This window comes from Triticum urartu, chromosome 2 (assembly GCF_003073215.2).
Source record: "Triticum urartu cultivar G1812 chromosome 2, Tu2.1, whole genome shotgun sequence".
NCBI lineage: Eukaryota > Viridiplantae > Streptophyta > Magnoliopsida > Poales > Poaceae > Triticum > Triticum urartu.
This window is the reverse complement of record NC_053023.1, coordinates 484230419-484250539: the sequence shown is the minus strand read 5'-3', so window position 1 is coordinate 484250539 and position 20121 is coordinate 484230419. Positions and strand designations below refer to the sequence as shown.

The window sequence follows — 20121 nt, the reverse complement described above, 5'->3', positions numbered from 1 at the left end:
TAAAACGCCCGTGCGTTGCCATGGGTTTTTGGAAAAATTTAAGATGCTACTCACGAAGCTAAAATAACCAAGAATAATGCCGTCTCAACTAACTCACATCTTTTTCTTGACAATCAGCTAACACACATCATACTATCATACTATCGAAGCCTTCCCCACCTTCGGCTATCAGTTGGCCATTCACAAGAGGGCGGCGGGCGTGGGCGCTAGACTTGGTCATCTACAGCGTTGCGGCAGCCGAAGATCGAGTTGGACGTGGGGGTGTAAGGAGGGAAACAAGCACGGAAGGAGCAGCGGCATTGCGACGGGCAGTCGTGCCACGGCCTTTACCTTTTCCCGGGCAACAGCCAGAGGCCACCACGCTCCTCGGATCTCCCTCCTCTCTTCCATGCCTGGCAACAAGATGGGCGAGATAGAGAGGAGGCAACCAAGATGCTTTTCTATATGGCGACCAAGATGCTTTTGTTTACTCGTGCCACAGATTCCTTACAGCCCCACCCTCGAGCGAAAAATTATCTCTTCTTTTCAAATTTATCTTCTTTTGCTGCTTGGTTTTTCATTATTCTCGTCAAACAAGAATTGCCTTGCTATATAACCTCGTCAAACTAATATCATAAGCTTTTATGGATCCACTAATATGAGTTCATCATTATTTCGTTACTAAAAAGGATGGAACTCTAAAATATTAAACAACATGCTACACCAAATAATGTGAACTGATTGTATAATCAAACAATTTAATTCAAAATTATAAGATCTTAGGCATTTAATTAAAAAACCAATGTGTTTGTGTTGAATGTTATGTTTGATCACTTTTGCAACCAAGTTCTTCTTGATATATGTACACCAATTTTAAAGCAAATGTAGAGTAGCAGAAACAACCATTTCTCCCTTTTTCCTTCTTCTAGAAATCCAGTAATAGACTAATGATATAGACTGCTCTGTTTCCTTTAGATGTAGGGTCCTCCTTGATTATGATGTAGGGTCTCGTCGGGCCATCGAAGCCCCTCCGTCGTCACTCCCTCCCCCATGACTACATCCTCCTCCTTGAGTCACCGCGCCAACCCCATCCCGCGTCAATCTGAGCGTCCGGCGGTTCCCGAGCGTTACTCACCCGGCCTCATGATGCGCGACTCCGTCACCAGCATGTCACCAGCATGCCCTTGCACCACCTCATGCATGCCCCCTTCACCGACCAACAGCGGCCATGGACGAGGTCAACAGGCACTAAGCCCTTGACCATCGTTGCGTGCGCTGCTCTCCCTACAACAGTGTATCAATTTCAAAATGGTGTATCAATTAGCTCTGGTGTTCTACTTACGGCTGAAAAAAATTGTCTTTGATTTTTTATGTTGACCCGATTGAAATTAAGTGGTTGCAATGAAAAAGGAAATTGAATTAGATTACTTCACTATCATACTACTAATCTATTCTAAGTATATTCAAAGATAATATAATAGAAAGACTCTAAAGTACCAAATTCTTCGAAAACACACATAAGAGAAGCTTAGATAACTGTGAAATCCAAATGCCTGAACAACGAATCAAAATTATAGAATATGCACAAGCATGAGGACAAAAACACAATTTATGGAGCCCAGGAAAAGTTTCATGGAGCAAAAATATTCTATTCTACATAATGATCTTTGTTCCTTGGGACTCATTTATATGGGTTTTTGCTTTGCTCTGACCTAGCATGCTGACCAGTCCCCCATATTTTTGTTTTAGCTCATTATCTAGTTGTTTTTATCAGTTCAATGAAAATATATCGTCCTGCGAGTGATATTACAAACCGGTGGGGTGCTACCCCCCCCCCCCCCCCCTTCGAATTTTTCTTCTCCAAAGATGGCTTTATTAATTCTTCTCCAAAAAAATCGTTGACAACAACAACTAACAGTCATGGATACATTCCACTTCAAACATGTCGTTACTTGCCCGAGGTTGATGTAGAGGTCCTTGACGTCGCTCTTGAGCTCCTGGTTGCCATTCTCAAGGTCAAAGAACACCTACAGAGATATTAACCACCACAACCATTTCAAATCTTGACAAACCAAAACGAAAGAGCAATCCTATATATAGGGAAAAAACACATGAATGGCACAAAACCGGCGACGATTCCTTGTTATAGAAACTAATATGCGCACTCATTTTCTATTTGGATCATATTTTGTTGAACAAATCGTTGCTTCAGTTCAGTACCAGTGCCACATCGATGTGTTTCACCTGATCAGTACTACATGGTCTATCTTTGTGCAAAAAACTATAACGATGCTACGAACTTGTCGCTCTGCACCGGCTCAAAGGGCAACACGTTCCTGTCGAGGTCTGGTCCCCGGCCAGCCATTGCATGTGGAGCTGTCACAGCTCCCAGCCGACGCCGTCCAGGTGGAGCGTTGGCGACTCCCAGCCGGAGCCGGCCGCTTGATTTAGATGAGTTGATCCAGGTCCAACGCCGCTCCGACCTCCTCTTTGACGGGCTCCATGCCCTTATTGATGCCCATGCCAGTCTAAGGAGGCTGGGAGCTCAGCTATTGCCTGAATTACATGCCTGCTCACAAATTTAAAAACAGCTTGGCTAAAATCTCATATCACTTTCAGAATAAAACTTGATGAAACAGAGTTATGATAACAAAACCATGCAATGAACCAGGATTTTTGATAAATAAAATCAAAAGTACATGTTTTACTCCAACAAGCTATACTGCAATATTTCCGGTGACTCGGTTCTATCAGCACACTGATGACATAATAGATGCATTGTTCTAAGAAATAGGTACTCAGAACTGGAAATATTACCTATTTGGTAAGTGCAAGCTTCTGCCTATGGAAGTATGGATGCTTTCTATCCATCACCACAAATGAACAGAGAAACAGGGAGCAGAAGAACCCAAAATCGAGACGCTAAATGAGAGGGATATGGCTCACAGAAAGGGTCTTCTCATTGCAGCAGCATCGACATTTGCTCAAGCCAAATCTCTTCGGAGTTGCCCATGCCTTACTATTCGACCGACCAGACCTCCTCCAATGGTTGCCGTCAGCTCTCGCCTCCTCATGCACCCCCTTGTATTTTGTGCTTCAGCACTGAACACGAACAGAAGATTCAGCTAGTGATACTATAGATCTAACAATTGGGGAATCATATAAGTGAACTTACATCCATGCTTGACAGATCAAACCATTTCGTACCTCCTGGCAACAGTACCGAGCATCCCAAGAACCTTGTATATCATGTATGGAAGAAGAGTGAAACAGACAAAGATTTCATGACTGTGTAGCATTGGCAAGTCCCTTTTCCATGACTTCATCAATGACCGCTTCATATGTGTGCTATCCTTTGAAGTAAAGTGTACTTCCATCCTACATCGTCACCAAGAAAACATCACTTCAAGCAACAGAACGTCAACGCACCCGGATTCAGAATACACATACACTTTGTTCTAGCTGTAGAAATCTAATAGCACGCTGATCAAAATTAGTGCAAGGACATATCAAACAGGTAAAAAAGATATGAAAGACTAACTTTATCCAAACAAACAGGAAGAGGAGCAATATAAAATGATGGGCCAGATCAAAGGGAGTTGGCTGTGGGAGAGAAGTGTCGATGATTACCACGATTCAGTTGCTAATCACCGTCGAGGATCCCAACATCGACAAACCATATCGATTCAGGAAGAGCTGGAACAATCCGTGATAGTGCTGCATCAGCCTCCCCGCTGGATGTTTTTAGTGGGAAAATACAGTATAATATGTATATCTAGTCCAGCCTAATTCTCTAGTTAATGACCTCCTTTGTTTTGTTTTATCAGATTCTATTTTAATTCAGACGATTTAATTTTACATTCAGACTGTAGTTAATTGCCTCCTTTCTCCCTCTGTCCACACCATAGACAAGGATGCACTACCAGCTTTAGCGGCCAAAATCTGGATCTATTGAGTCAGCTTCATCACCCAGATTTTCTGAAAAAGAGCACGAAATCATAATACCATTATACAGCAGTTGAAAAAATCGTACTGGGCATGGGCCGTCTATTAGCTTTGCTAAGTATGGTGTGGTCCATTTAGGCTGGCTTGATTAAGAAACTTTATACATACTACTATATATTAGTAGATGAGTTACATCTCGTAAGAAAACTAAGTTACAGGAATTGAAATCCACCACCGTAACTGTACATGTATATAATAGATGAGGCTTAGACATAAAACAACATTAATTTTATGTCAACAGGGAGGTTCACATGTCATCTGAATTTCTTTCATTTTTGTGAATTGGCATGTCAAGTGGTCAAACCGTTTCCCGGACCCTGCGCAAGCGGGAGCGATGTGCACCGGGCTGCCCTTTGTGAATTGGCATGTCAAGCAGGAGTGACGTGACAAACTAATAAACATGTTCAGTGACGTATCGCAAATGCAAGGTAAGAAAACAAAAAATATTACTAACCAAGTTTACTAACTATCATTCGAGTTTGCCTGCACTGGAGGAAATGTTGCAGTATGATTCCTTGAGTTAGAAGCAGATAAAGATAATTGATTATCCACTACAAAATCTCTAACCACTGCACACATGCAATGATGGTTAGTAGGAATACACAATTTTATGACCTGTAACATTACTACAAGGTTTGTTGGTCAATGTCCTTCCAGAATATGAACTTGAATTGTGTGGGTGCATATTATGACCTGTAAAAGAATGACACGGATCATCCACCATATAGATATCCATACATCTACCTGGATCCATTTATGACTGACTACGAAAGTAAATGTCACATAAAGGACAAGGAGCAGTACACAAAAACCTTTCAACAAGTATATGCATTTAACATAGGTGTATATTAAGTTATTAACTGCAGAGCAACTTGGTAGCTAAGCAGCTATGCTAACTTGCTAACTTAAGTTTCTGTTAGCAAATGTTCGTACAGTTTCAGAAAACCTTGGGAGTAGTTGATAGGAGTTCATCTTGCTAGTTACAAATATTCCAGACTACACTGCGAAAGGTGAAACTTGAATTACTAATACACTGGCAATCCTTTCAGTAATAAGATATGAACGAATAAGCAGAAAACTAATATTTCCTTATTTCCTTGTATCAAGACAGCAGACTCATGACTTACCATGGTACAGAACAAGAAACTTGTCAGCGTTAATTTTAAGTTAATAGGCAAAGCTCACAAGTCATCAAGATTTTATTTCTTTGTATGTCCACCTTATAAGTATGTTCGCCTTATAAGTATCAAGAAACTTGTTTGCTAACCTGACTATAATTCTCAACTGATGGCTAAAATGGCAGGCAGAGAAAGAGCATATCTCAACAAAATACCTGGTAGAGCACCCTACAACAAACCTCCAAAATGATTAGCGGCATTCGATCATTTCACAGTGCCTGCAGAAATAAAATCGAAATAGTAATCAGGACAAAATCTTTTTTGCAGAAGTGCACTCTAAATTCAGATATAACGTTTTCAAAAATCCAGTGATGCTAAAGAGGACATATCTTGCACATATTTGAAGAAGCCACCATCATCCCGCATTGGTCATGGCAGTGAGAAACAATCAGAAGTCCTAAAACAGAGTAGGATCTATTAGAGAAAATTTGAAAAGGTGTGTTAGTATGTGACCATAAAATAAGATTGTAGACAGACCAGGAATACTCGTTTAGATCATCATAATTACACCATGTTGAATGTGGTGTTTTTCCATGCTGGATTTTTTCTGACTCCTACCAAATATAAGAGACCCATCTCCATTACCAAGAAGCTTCTTCCTTTCTTTCAAGAGTATGTGTTCGAACCAAAGGCATTTTTTTCGCATCATTATCGGAATCCACTCCCCTAATCACCTTTCTCTGTATCTATCTTTAACATATTTGCTAGCCCTGAAATCTGTAGGGAAATTAGACGCAAACTATGACAGAAAAGTGTGAAACACAGTGACAACAGAATTATCCCACCCTTTCATACTGCTGTAGAGTATAGTATTTATATATGATATCTGGTTAGTGTAGTAAGCTGATCTTTAATTCCAAAGGCAAGTGCACCATCGGCATGTGGTTCTGCAAAAATCATCACTGAAACAATCATATCAGAAATCCATGAACTGTCATCTGTACAACAAGAACAAGGAAAAAAGGACCACAAATGGGTATCCAACTCGGCCAGCAGTGGCGACCTTATACATTGTTCAAATCAACCTGCATATATAATAAACAACAATATAATTTATTTATAAACAAAATTATTAGCAGCCAACAGACACTTAATCTTTTTAGAAACTGGAAAGTTTGATTTCATAACATAAGTGTGTTCTTTCATAAGGCACAATATCTGAAGCATTTCAATCTATACTCCAAATAACAATAGCCAACACCGTGACTAATAGTATATCAGGGAAGAACATTAGGTTCATTTTTTTCATGAGGCAACAAAAATATATGATAAATATCTTCCTGCGTATTAGCAACAGGAGGGATATAAATAAGCATACATGTTGTACTCCAGCTTAGATTGCACCATACACCTCCATTAGTCATAAAATTTAGGAATAGTGCAGCCTGTTTTGACGATGGAAAATACAAAATGTTTGTAGTCAATAAAATCAATATATAGAGTAAAAAACGAGGCAAACTCATTCTGTAACTTCTTAAGCTTCAGCTTCCCAGATTTGTACTAAATCCCACCTCAACAGCCCAAAATTACGACCGTGTTGAACTGTTCCATCTCAACAACCCAAAATTACTAAATCCCATCAAAAACTACATGTTGAACTGTTCCAAAGCACCATTAATCAGAACATGTACAAAGAAACAAAGGAGTGATCAACAGCCAAAAATAGGCTAAATTACGAACCTGAGAATCAGGTCATGGGGTTCAAGGGGAAACTCCTTCGCGCCCTGCTGGCGGGAGTTGAGCACGACCGTGGACTCACCAGGGTCGTCGAAGCTGCAGAACCTGCTGCTGCTGCTGCTTGACATCGCGCTGCTGTCCCTTGCAAAGTATTATTCTGAACACTCTGCGAAACGCCCGTCTGAATTTCCATGATGGCACGAAACTAAATGTAAGTAATATTGCTCTAGGCAATACAGGAGTACTCCAAGAGTGCTCTGTTCATCTGATGGATTGTGCGTGTGCCAAGAGCCAGGCCAAGATGCACATTTAGTATGCATAGGAATAAAAAAAGAAACATACTTTCAATTTCAATGGGATCCCTCGGGAAGTTCCTTTGCAGTAGAACATACATTTACTCGAAGATTTCCCTTTTACTTTTCGAACCAGGATGTAAAATCATTTTCAGCGTATTAGTTGTCTTTATCTTCTCCATCAGATCCAGCCACATATACATGAATGAACAAGTGCCGTAGTGAATTCTATAAATTACAAACTATTTGAAGGTTCAAGCGCATAAATCAAGTGATTGTTATGCGTGCAATTAGACACTGGAGCAGATGATGTACTACCCAAAGTCAAGCCTCACATCATTTGTAGGAACTGCAAGCCAAATCAAACAACAACAAAATTGAAGAGCACCATTTACCTCTGAATGGCAAGCATCCCCTCTTGAAAAAGCTGATCCAAGTTGAGGTAGCCCAAGAATCCACATGTGCTGTGGTGAAGATGTAGGTTGGCAGCCCCATCGCCTTGTCACGTGCACCGCGGATCCTATGACACCGTCAGCGACAACACGAATCACCGCTAGAACTCTGTTCGTCCTTTCGTGCCTCCCGACAAGCTCCGACGCGTGGTGTCGTGCTCGGAATGAGGGAGCTGGGCAAGCGGCCTATGCGTTGCTACGGACGGCGGCGGCGGCTGCCCTGAGAAATTGCAAACATAACATATTACAAAATGGAAGGCAATATAGTAACACCCATATTAGCATCCTGACACATGGAACTGGGAAATTGAGGGACATGTACAGTAGCTACAATACCATACTTACCAGTCAGATTAGCATAACCCACCAGTCAGATTAGCATAACCCACATCTATCTAAATGACAAGAAATTTAGGCTAAAATACTTTAGGATAAACTGGAAGGCAATATAGTAACACCCATATTAGCATCCTGACACATGGAATTGGGAAATCAAGGGACATGTGCAGTAGCTACAATACCATAACTTACCAGTCATATTACCCTAACCCACATCTATCTAAATGACAGGAAATTTAGGCTAAAATACTTTAGGATAAACTGGAAACATTAAAAGATAGTTCTGCAAAGCTCACCTTAAATAGCAGTACTTACAAAGCAAGATAGCATGTCTTGAAGATTCATCTTGTATGCACCTAGTAGCAGATATTCCGAACATGTACCAAAAACATACAGAGAGAACTGTGAGTTGCATATTCTTATAGGTAAATGCAATGGCTTACAGTACAAAACATGTGTACTACCGTCAATGCTATCTCCAGAAGATGTTGCATTGCCAATGTGTTAGTGATAACGCATAGCAATATGCATAAAGGCATACAACAAGAGGAAAACGAGGAGAAGGCCGGGGTACGCTCCTCCATGGATCTGGCAGCAACGACTGTGGCTACCTCGCTGGCGTCGTCGGCGGGTGGCCGGGAAGCTCCGCCGGTTGTGGCCACGGCCAGATCCGGGGAGCATGGTGACGGGAGGTCTGGGAGGGAGAAGAACGACGGTGGTGGAGGTCCCCTTCCGTCGATCTAGCGACGTGCAAGATCCATCCGAGAGGAGGTCGATGGAGGTGAGGGCCGGCCGGCTTCGGCGATTGCGGACCTCGGCGGCGACCTAGAGGCGGCGGTGTGTCACATATGCAACCTGGAGGCGGCCGCTCCTCTCGGTCCTCAGCCGCAGCGGCTAGTCTCGGATCTCGGTGGCGGCTCCTCTCGGTCCTCAGGCGCGGCGGCTACTCTCGGACGTTGGCGGCGGCGCTGTGACCTGCGGTTGCGTCAGGAAGAGGACGGATCAGTGGAGACCAGCGGCGGCTCAGTGCCAGGGCGGCGGCGAAGGGATGGAGCGGTGGCGATGAAGGGACGAAGAGCGGCGGCGGGCGAATGAGGGCACAGACTCGGGCGTCTGTTTCTCGCTCGAGGGCACCAGGCTCGTACGTGCGGGGGATTGTTTGTGAATTTTTTTTCGCTGGTTAATTTTCGCCGGTTATTTTTCGCTGGTTTGTTCGTGTCACGTGGGTGCGATGGGAGCTTAGGCGCGTGGGGGCGGGTGTGGGACTCGGTCCTGAGAGTTTTTCTTGGTTCATCGCGGCTGAGCGGGAGGTGGGAGCAGGTACCAAAAAAGACCATAGTAGGTGGGACGAAAATAAATCCGGAACGCAACCTACCAACTGAGATATTAGGAGTAGAGATAGCAGCAACACAAACACGACGGATCGGACAGAAACTTACGTATAGTAATCGGAGCCGGCCGCTGATTCTGAAAATCCCTGACGGCTCGGCATACTGTTGTTTTCAGAGGAAAAAACTTTCAGTCAATCTCGGCGGATCAAAAGTGTTCAGACGAATCGCGGGACGGTAGCAGGAAGAGACCGTAACCCTAACTTCTTGTGAACTTTGGACAAATCTTGTATCTGTCGCTCTAACTATTCGCCATCGAGACGTTGTCAATTCCTCTGCATCAGATCTTCTTTGTTTAGTCAATCGCGACTTGCGGCAGAAGTGGGTGCCGAGCGGGTCAAGGCCGTGTTGGCCCCAGGTCTCGAGTCTTGTACGGGGTTTGACTTGGACATAGATTAACTTGATATGCCTTCTGCGGTCACCGGGATCTGCTCGTTTTTACGGATCATATGAGGTGGGAGCTTGTCTTGACCCTGGCGACTCGGAGGCGTAGATGACCCGGCACGAGATCCTGGACAACTTGGCAACGAAACAGAGTCTGGTTTGTGGCAGATTTGACCCGTGCACGTCCGGGTTATGGTACAGCTGCGGTGACTTAACCGTTTAGCGGGCTCAGCGGCCGGTTTTACTCGGATACGGGCTTATTTGATGTGACGGCTTGATGGATTAGTAGATGCAGCGCTCGACAACCATTGAAAGATTTGAAAATATATGAACTATCGTACTCCAGAAGCACTGCCTCTACGTAAGTAGTATTTCTGGTAGATGAACATGTCGGTTTTCACGCACAGAGAATATCACAAGCAGCCACGAGTTGATGCCTTGGGACCTGTAACATGTCCGATCCGCAAAATAGACTATACTAGAAACCATCTCGGCGATTTGGAGCTCTGACGGTCTTGCAGTGAAAATTTGATCCGGTCCGATGAATCGCCTGGGCGTGCATGGTAGCGTACCCAGATACAACCCTAACTCTTGATCCAATCTCGTATATGCCATTCCAACTGTTGATCGACGACATAGATCCTTCCGTGCCAACAGCAGAAAACTTCGCAGCGAACAACGCCGGCTCTGCATCATCGGGATGATCACGAGCTTCTCGAACCATAGGAAAAAATCCCCCCAAGAACTTAACACCACCGTGCGCAGGCCCCACGGTGGGCGCCAACTGTCGTGGTATTGTCACGGCAGATGTCCTTAGTGTCAGGACTTAGTCACGAGGCCAACACATCTATGTGGTAACTTGAAAGGGGTTGAGCGGAATCAAGAGACGCAATACAAGACAGGGATTCAGACAGCTTCGGACCCCGGGAAACATCATCCATCCAGTAATAACCCTACATGCTGTTTGAGGCTAGGTCTCATTATCATCACGAGAGAGTCGCCGTAAACCGGCTCTCCTCTTTGTGTCTAGCCCTAGAGATTGTTGTTTGCTTCCCCTTCTCCCTCTCTGGGGAGCCCCACCCCTCCTTATTTATGTTGAAGGGGCGGGTTACATGTAGAGTCCAACTCGGACTAAGACTTAAACTATGCATATATCCGAGCTGCTCGAGATGGGCTTAACAGAGCCACAAAGCAGCATTTAAAAGATGTGCAGGTAAGTTTACTTTGTCTGACTATGATAACCATATGCCAGTAGCCCCCGAGACTTAAAGTGGTTGGGATAGCTGATTTGAGGATCGCTGCATGACCAGGTTCTGTCGGAGAAGAACGACGTGCTAGCCCAAGAGCTAGAAAAGTGACGGACGCAGTTAAATGAAGTGACCGCCGAACTGGAAAAATCCAAAGCGGCGTCTTCCGGTGATATTTCCCTCCATCGAGAAACAGTTATTGCATAGCGACTGTGTTAACACCGCAGCTTTATCTCATAATAGGATCATCAGATCAATTAGAGGAAAAAGAGCCGAAAAGACTGCATGCCGCAAGCGAGTGGTTTTTGCCCCATGTCAGACAGGAGAAAAACAAACTCCAAGATGCAAACACCCAGCTGGGCGAAGAGCTGAAGGATGTGCGGGCCCAGCTAGCCGACTCCGTAAAGGAGAACAAAAAACTGCAAGGCGGCATATTCAGTATGTGGCCGTATTTACCTTATAACAGTTTGGAATTAAAAGTGGCTGATATAGCTGTGATTGCAGGTATATTGACGGGCCGTCCTGAAGAGGAGGTGTCCGGATCATCAAGTGATCTTCTGCAAGGGCTGTCGCAGTTGCACGAGCAAGCTCGGCGGGCAATGCGGAGTGTAGCCAAGGCCTTATGGCTATCCGACTCCCCTCCAGGGAGTCTGGAGAAGCTTGTAGAGCTGTTCAAGGGAGCGCGGTGGCGTATCCTACTATGGAAGATATCGGCCTGCCGAGAGGGTGCGCGAGAGGCCTGGGCCATGGTAAAAACATGATATACCAAGCTGGATCCGAATCACATGGCCCGGGTCGGACTGCTAGGGTCAAATGGGGAAGAAATTCTCGTTAGTTTAGTATATGGCCAAGTAGAGGTGGTTGCTAGATACTCCCAACAGGATTGTAAATTAGACCGCCTGTTGGACAGTATAGAGGAGGAAGTTTTTAAGTCCTAAGTGACTATATAGTTTCCTCCTAGCTGGATTGTAAAACGATTGTCATGGCCGACCTTTTCACTTCGATCTCTCGACCAGAAGGTGAAGAGTGTTTCCGAATACCTGAGCGGCAAAATAAACCGGGGTATGCATGGAAACCAGTCGTAGGGGTCATAGGTGCTTGAACAGACAAGTTGTATCCGGCTAGTTATGTTATATTACATTGAAATTGTAAGAAACATCTTCCAGAGAGAATAGTTCTGTTAAGGGTTCCTTTCCCTGGGACTGCATGCATCTATGTGCATGTCTGGAGTGTGATGAAAAAATCACAGTGTGTATACCTTCTGGAGGTTCATAATGGAACGAGTGCAAAAACATCTTTAATTCACCGACCGAATATTCCCTTAAGAACGCTAGCTTTCGGCTTCACCCAGTCTGAGGTACACATCCGGATGACCCGACAGTAGCAATCACAGAGGTGCTCCCTTTATGCCCTAGCCGAACTAACGGGAACGTAGGGCATAAGCACAGGAGCCAGGCAACCCAGCTTGGCCAAAACTTAAGTCATATCGATGCATATAATGGCAAAGAAAAGGTACATATGGGAGGAAACGCATATGTGATGAGCTTTATGCTCGGGAAATAGAAATAGCAAGCTTCTGTCCAAGAAGGCCCCAGGTATGATAGACGTACATACTTGAAGATGTATGCGTCGGGGGTGCACGGTCTAACTGTACGAAAACCTTTAAGGCTAAAGAGAAAAAACGAAAAGAGAGAAAAATGATGCAAACAATAAGAGGAAGGAGACAAACAAAGAGTTCGGTGCTAGGCATAGAATCTTCGGAGTCTGGCCGCGTTCCAGGGATTCGGCTCTAGTCGATTGTCTGACACATCACGCAAGCGGTATGCTCCTCCGGTGAGATCTTCATCGATGATGAAGGGACCCTCCCACTTGGGCTTGAGTTTGTCCTTTTTCTTCTCCGGGAGGCGTAGAACGAGTTCGTTGACGCTGTAAGTTTTACCCCGCACTTCTCTGCTTTGATACCTACGAGCCTGCTGTTGATAAAATGCGGAACGGGGTTTTGCGATGTCGCGCTCCTCCTCTAGGGCGTCTAAGCTGTCCTGCCGATCGAACTCGACCTCTCTCTCTCTTCATACATGCGAACTCAAGGTGAATCATGAATAATGTCGCAGGGTAATACTGCCTCTGCGCCATACACCATGAAAAAGGGGGTGTATCCGGTAGTGCGATTGGGCGTGGTCCGCAGCCCCCAGAGTACGGAGTCGAGCTCCTCAACCCAATGCTTGTCTGATTCCTTCAAAGACCGCACTAGTCTAGGTTTAATGCCGCTCATAAAAAGACCATTGGCTCGTTCGACTTGGTTGTTTGTCTGTGGATGATAGACATAGGCGTAATCGAGCTTGATGCCCAGATTAGCACACCAGGTTTTCACTTCGTTGGCTATGAAATTTGAGCCGTTATCAGTGATGATGATGTGCGGAACACCATAACGGTGTACGATGCCGGATATAAAGTCTATTATTGGCCCGTACTCAGCCGTTTTGACTGGTTTGGCCTCTATCCACTTGGTGAATTTATCCACCATGACTAGCAAATATTTTTTTCTTATGGCTTCCTCCTTTAAGGGGTCTGACCATATCCAGTCCCCAGACCGCAAAAGGCCAAGTGATGGGGATTGTTTGTAAGGCGGTGGGGGGCATATGGCTTTGGTTCGCGAAGAGTTGGCATCCAACGCAACGTTGGACAAGGTCCTTGATAACCCACAAGTATAGGGGATCACAACAATTTTCGAGGGTAGAGTATTCAACCCAAATTTATTGATTCGACACAAGGGGAGCCAAATAATATTCTCAAGTATTAGCAGCTGAGTTGTCAATTCAACCACACCTTGAAACTTAATATCTGCAGCAAGGTATTTAATAGCAAAGTAATATGATAGTAGTAGTGACGGTAGCAAAAGTAATATTTTTGGGTTTTGTAGTGATTGTAACAGTAGCAGCGGAAAGGTAAATAAGCGAAGAACAATATATGAAAAGCTCGTAGGCAATGGATCGGTGATGGAGAATTATGCCGCATGCGATCGATCATGTAACAGTCATAACATTGGGTGACTGAGAGAATCCAGGATTAGGGGGTCCTCGGACAGCCGGACTATATCCTTCGGCCGAACTGTTGGATTGTGAAGATACAAGATTGAAGACTTTGTCCCGTGTCCGGATGGGACTCTCCTTTGTGTGGAAGGCAAGCTTGGCAATTCGGATATGTAGATCTCCTCCCTTGTAGCCGACTCTGTGTAACCCTAGCCCCCTCCGTGTCTATATAAACTGGAGGGTTTAGTCCGTAGGACAACAACAATCATAATTATAGGCTAGCTTCTAGGGTTTAGCCTCTACGATCTCGTGGTAGATCAACTCTTGTAATATTCATATCATCAAGATCAATCAAGCAGGAAGTAGGGTATTACCTCCATCGAGAGGGCCCGAACCTGGGTAAACATTGTGTCCCCTGCCTCCTATTACCATCCGCCATAGACGCACAGTTCAGGACCCCCTACCCGAGATCCGCCGGTTTTGACACCGACATTGGTGCTTTCATTGAGAGTTCCACTGTGTCGTCACCATAAGGCTTGATGGCTACTTCCATCATCGGCGATGATGTGATCCAGGGTGAGGTTTTCCTCCCCGGACAGATCTTCGTATTCGGCGGCTTCGCACTACGGGCCAACTCGCTTGGCCATCTGGAGCAGATCGAGAGCTATGCCCCTGGCCGTCAGGTCAGGTTTGGAAACTTAAACTATACTGCCGACATCCGCGAAGACTTGATCTTCGACGGATTCGAGCCCGTGTCAGGTGTGCCGCACAGTCACGACGAGCATGACTTAGCTCTGCCGCCGGACGGTGTTCGGGAGATCACACCTGTGGCTACTCCGGCCCTCAATTCGAAGCAGATCGTGTCATCCGAGGACGGGTGGATGGACCTCGCCACGGAGGCCACACACCCAGCGGCGATAGAGCCGAATACTGACTTCACCCCCTATGAGACCTGTGTTGCCAGACCCTTGGATTCGTCCTCGGCCACAGGCTCCGAACCGCCTGCGTTCGTGTCTGTCGAATCTGATTGGGCACCGATCATGGAGTTTACCTCCGCGGATATCTTTCAGCACTCTCCCTTGGGCGACGTGCTAAATTCATTGAGGTCTCTCTCCTTGTCAGGAGACCCTTGGCCGAACTATGTCCGGCTTGAGTGGGAAGCGGACGACGAAGAAATTCATTCCCCACCCACCACCCACTTAATAGCCGCTGTCGACGACTTAACCGACATGCTTGATTTCGGCTCCGAAGACATCGATGGTATGGACAACAATGCAGGAGAAGAATAGGAACCACCGCCCATAGGGCGCTGGACAACCACCTCATCATATGATATATATACATGGTGGACACCCACAAAGAAAGCGATGGCAATAAGGCAACGGAGGATAATCCCCTCGAGAAGCAATCTAAGCACCGGCGTCATCGGCGCCGCTTTAAGCCCCGCCATAGCAAAAACAGCGATACCGGCACAAGAAACAATAACGCCGCGGATAGTGCCGAAGACGAAGACAATCCCCTCTAGCCAGGCTTTGAGCGGGAGGATGGGCAAGCTAGCCCTAAGGAACAGGCGGCAGACGGAGAATCAGAGGATGACAATTACATGCCCCTCTCTGATGACGAGGTGAGCCTCGGCGATGAAGAATTTATCGCGCCTGAGGATCCCCTCGAGTAGGAGCGCTTCAAGCGCCGGCTTATAGCCACAGCAAAAAGCCTGAAGAAAAAGCAACAGCAGCTTCAAGCTAATCAAGATCTGCTAGCGGATAGATGGACCGAGGTGCTGGAAGCCGAGGAATACGAACTCGAGCGCCCAACCAAAAGTTACTCAAAGCGCAGGTTGCTACCCCAACTCGAGGAGGAAGCATTAAAGCCTACACTACCAGCGTACGATGCGGCTGACCGGCCACCTCGTGGCCGAGACAAAGCGACATATCAGCCCGAAGTCAAGACCGCACCCCGTCGCCAGTCAAACAAAAATACCAAGGCTCGGGGTAACATGTAGGACCTGCGAGAAGTATTGGAAAACAAATCGGGGCATAAAAGATCGGTCTACGGATCACGGGGGCGCGCCCCAACGCGTGACGACAACCGTCACGCCGGATATAGTAATAGCAAATCCGGCCGGGCCGAACACATCAGACAAGACTCGTATGAACTGCGTCGTGATATAGCCCGGCACAGAGGTGCCGCACACCCCCTATGCTTCACTGATGAAGTAATGGGTCATGAATTCCCAAAAGGGTTTAAACCCGTGAACATTGAATCATATGACGGCACTATAGACCCCGCGGTATGGATAGAGGATTTCTTCCTCCACATTCACATGGCACGCGGGGATGATCTACACGCCATCAAGTATCTCCCGCTAAAACTCAAGGGGCCGGCTCGGCATTGGTTGAATAGCTTGCCGGCAAACTCCATCGGAAGCTGGGAGAACCTGGCAGACGCATTCCTGGACAACTTCCAGGGCACTTATGTGCGGCCACCGGATGCTGGCGATTTAAGTCACATAACACAGCAGCCCGGAGAGTCAGTCGGGAAATTCTGTACTCGGTTCCTAATTAAAAAGAACCAAATAGTCGACTATCCAGATGCCGATGCGCTAGCGGCCTTTAAACATAACATCCGTGACGAGTGGCTCGGCCGACATCTCGGCCAAGAGAAGCCAAAATCCATGGCAGCCCTCACGACACTCATGACCCGCTTTTGTGCGGGCGAAGATAGCGGGTTGGCCCGTAGCAACAACACAGCAAGCAACCCTGGCACATCAGAAGCCAGAGATAGCAACGGTAAACCCCGACGCAACAAATACAAGCGCCGCAAAAATGGTGGAAACGCCAAAGATACGGCAGTCAACGCCGGATTTAGGGGCTCTAAGTCTAGTCGGCGTAATGGGCCACTCACAAATGACAATTCGGGTCTGTCCAGTCTGGACCGCATACTCGACCGCCCATGCCAAATTCATGGCACCCCAGGAACACCAGCCAATCATACCAACAGAGAATGTTGGGTCTTCAAACAAGCCGGCAGGTCAGGTGCCAAAAACAAAGATAAGGGGTCTCAAAGCAACGATGGGCGACGAGGAGCCCAGATCACCGAGTACAGGAGGGCAAAAGAAATTTCCCCCGCAAATCCAAACGGTGAATGTGGTAAACGGCACCTACACTCCCAACCCGGACCGGACGCACACCCTTAGGGATGTCGACTTAACGGAACCAGTCGTCCCACAATATAAACTAGGGCCGATCACCTTCAACAGCATGGATCGTCCAGTGAACACCAATTAGGGCAATCCAGTCGCACTAGTCCCCGACCCAATAATTGACGGGTTCCACCTCACGCGAGTCCTTATGGACGGAGGGAGCAGTCTAAACCTGCTTTACCCGGACACAGTGCGCAAGATGGCATCGATCATTCGGTGATCAAGCCCACTAAAGCCACCTTAAGAGGTATTATACCAGGTATGGAGGCCAGCTGTACAGGCTCCATCACCCTTGAAGTAGTCTTCGGATCACCAGACAATTACCGTGCCGAAGAGTTAATCTTCGACATCGTCCCCTTTCGCAGTGATTATCAGGCACTGCTTGGACGAACCGCGTTCGCTCGATTCAATGCGGTACCACATTATGCCTACCGTAAGCTCAAGATGCCCGGTCCGAGCGGCGTCATCACGGCTAATGGCAAGGCAGAACTTCCCCTTGGCACCAAGGAGTATACCGCTACTTTAACAGCAGAAGCTACAAGTGGCACCTTCCAACCGAACCTCGACTCGACGGCCCGATTCCCGGACACCGCCAAAGGACTTCGAACTACTTCACGACAAGATAGCCCGGCTCGTCCAGAGCTCAATTAAGCACTCCGGCGAAAGCCAGGACAGGCCACATACCACGGCTCAACCGCTCTTCGGCACACAAGCATTTCTTACATTTTGTTTGCAGGTTCAACTTTGCGCGGACCAGGACTGGCGATATGGAAGCAGCTCGAACGCGCAAGGGAATCCTTAGATATTCCCCGCGATGACCATCCGACTATACTCCGGATCCACACACAGCTTCTTCCCCAGGTCTCAGCAGGTTCCACAGTCATATTTATTTTTTATCACATTACCTGTACTCACACGCATCGACGTACTATTCAAATACAACATGTGGATTTATATAACGCTTATCTGCTATTATTTCTTATTGAAATTCTTTTGTCAAGTGGCATCCGTACACTACGATATGCTTTAAATATGCCAGGGGCTTCGTTTTACCCATAATACGGCAATAAAGTCCGAACACCTTCATGGAAGCTCGGCACCCCGAACTTATAGCATTATATGCATCAGCTTCGAATCATGTCTTGGGTCAAATGTTGGGTTTGCCCGGCTCCCATGTTTTGCTACCTTATGTTCCGCTATGTCGGCAAAGGCGGCACAGGGAGAACTACTGCGATTGTGTCCCGGTTCTTCCGGATGAGCACCTCAGTAGAGAAAGCCGAAAACTGACTGTCATGATACGGCGAGAGCTGGTCAGCCGTTCGAGAGGTTGTAAAATCTTTAAGGATTTCTCCCGCATAATGCCATAACCAATGCAGCGTGCGATGGATCGGCTTTTCTTCCGACCAGGTGCTTATATAGCCCCTCGTGCGGTCTTCCGAACACTAGGGGCTGCGCCTACCTTCCTTTTATAAAGCTCCTATGGTTAAGTGAGAGTGATAAAGCCCTATAGTCCGATTGCCTGGTTTGTTGTGCTGAACACCTCCTTCGAAGGACCCAAAACTGGGATAAAGAGTGATCAGGTTTATCCCGAACACCCCCGTACTTCCTACGTGGGGGCAGAAGCCGACGACTGGCCAACTCTCAGGATTAATATATAAAAAGGCCGCGCAGGAGGATAAACTTTTATATAACAGGCAATAAATAATAGAAATGACCTTGTTCAACATTACAAGGGACAACATGATTGTATTCATGGAAATATAATGTCCTTGGTGCATTGCTCCGCCTCTAGGCAGGATCCTTTCAGGACACTTTCATAATATAATTCGGGCTTGCGGTGCTCCTTCCCCTCTGGCGGTCCCTCGGTCATCAGCTTTTCAGCATCCATCTTCGCCCAGTGCACCTTTGCGCGGGTGAAAGCCATTTGCGCACCCTCTATACAGACCGACCGCTTGATGACGTCAAGTCGAGGGCAGGCACTCAGAAGCCGCTTCAAGAGCCCGAAGTAGCTGCCTCGAATCGGCTCGGCAGGCCATAGCCGGATAATCAAATCCTTCATGGCTAGTTCGGCTGCCCTATGCAGTTCGATCAGCTATTTCAGTTGGTCGGCAAAAGGCACCGGATAATTTGGTGCCAGATACTGCGACTAGAAGAGCTTATCCGCAGTGTTCCCTTCTTCAACTCAGCAGAATTGGGCGGCATCCAATATGCTGCGGGGCAGTTCCGCCAATACCCCTTTAGAAATCCGAACTCAAAATCAGAAACATGATTTTCTACTCAAATACTTGCTTTACATGGAAAAAAGCCTTCCCCGCCGCGATCGTCCTCGCCTCTTGGATCTCCTGCAGGGCGCCTTGGGTTTCCCCCTGGGCATCACGCGCGGCCTGATGAGCCCTGGCGAGTTCGGATTTTTTCTCCGTTAAACTCTACTCTAAGGACTCGCATTTCTTCACAGACTCTTGAAGCTCCTGCTCAGCTTCAATAACCCTGGCCTCGTGCTTCTCACGAAGAGCCTGCTCTGCGGCTGCCTTTTTCTCGGCCTCGGCAACAGCCTTCCTCAGAGCCTCGACTTCGGTCATCGCCCCTGGCGCAAATAACGAAACATATTTTATCATACTGACAATTTGTTCGCACTGAACGCGAACAAGGCTTGCGCATACCTTGCTTATCTTCCAACTGCCTTTTGAACTGGCCAAGTTCTTCTTCGGCCCGCTCCAGACTTTGATTCAGTCCGGAGACCTCCGCAGCATGAGAGGTAGCAGCCGCTTCAGACGCCTGCTTATAAAAGAAGAGAGAGATATGTCATCAAGTGAGTCTTCATGCGAACATAAAATTGATCCTCTGTCCGGTCCTTTCTTGCACCGAACAGTGTATCAGGGGCTACTATCCATACTATGACACTCTTCGAAACCTCATAAAACATACCTCAAAGCCTCTTATAAGGCTGA

At 46.6% G+C, this 20121-nt stretch overlaps 1 long non-coding RNA gene across 35 annotated transcripts; it reads right to left on the bottom strand.

The window, feature by feature from the left end:
• Window positions 1-2095: 2095 nt before the first annotated feature.
• On the bottom strand, window positions 2096-9098 carry LOC125538072. 35 transcript variants are annotated; one of them, XR_007296182.1, is made up of 12 exons: window positions 8220-9095; window positions 7528-7804; window positions 6843-7020; window positions 6481-6547; window positions 6166-6187; window positions 5948-6064; window positions 5640-5879; window positions 5318-5559; window positions 3610-4677; window positions 3155-3357; window positions 2797-3081; window positions 2096-2548 (listed from the first exon to the last, which is right to left on the bottom strand). It is a non-coding gene; the product is annotated as an uncharacterized LOC125538072 (long non-coding RNA). The 35 variants fall into 35 exon arrangements; XR_007296186.1 differs by having other exon boundaries at window positions 5948-6049; XR_007296184.1 differs by having other exon boundaries at window positions 3610-3957; window positions 4439-4677; window positions 5948-6187; window positions 6481-7020; window positions 8220-9097.
• Between the last annotated feature and the right edge of the window lie 11023 nt (window positions 9099-20121).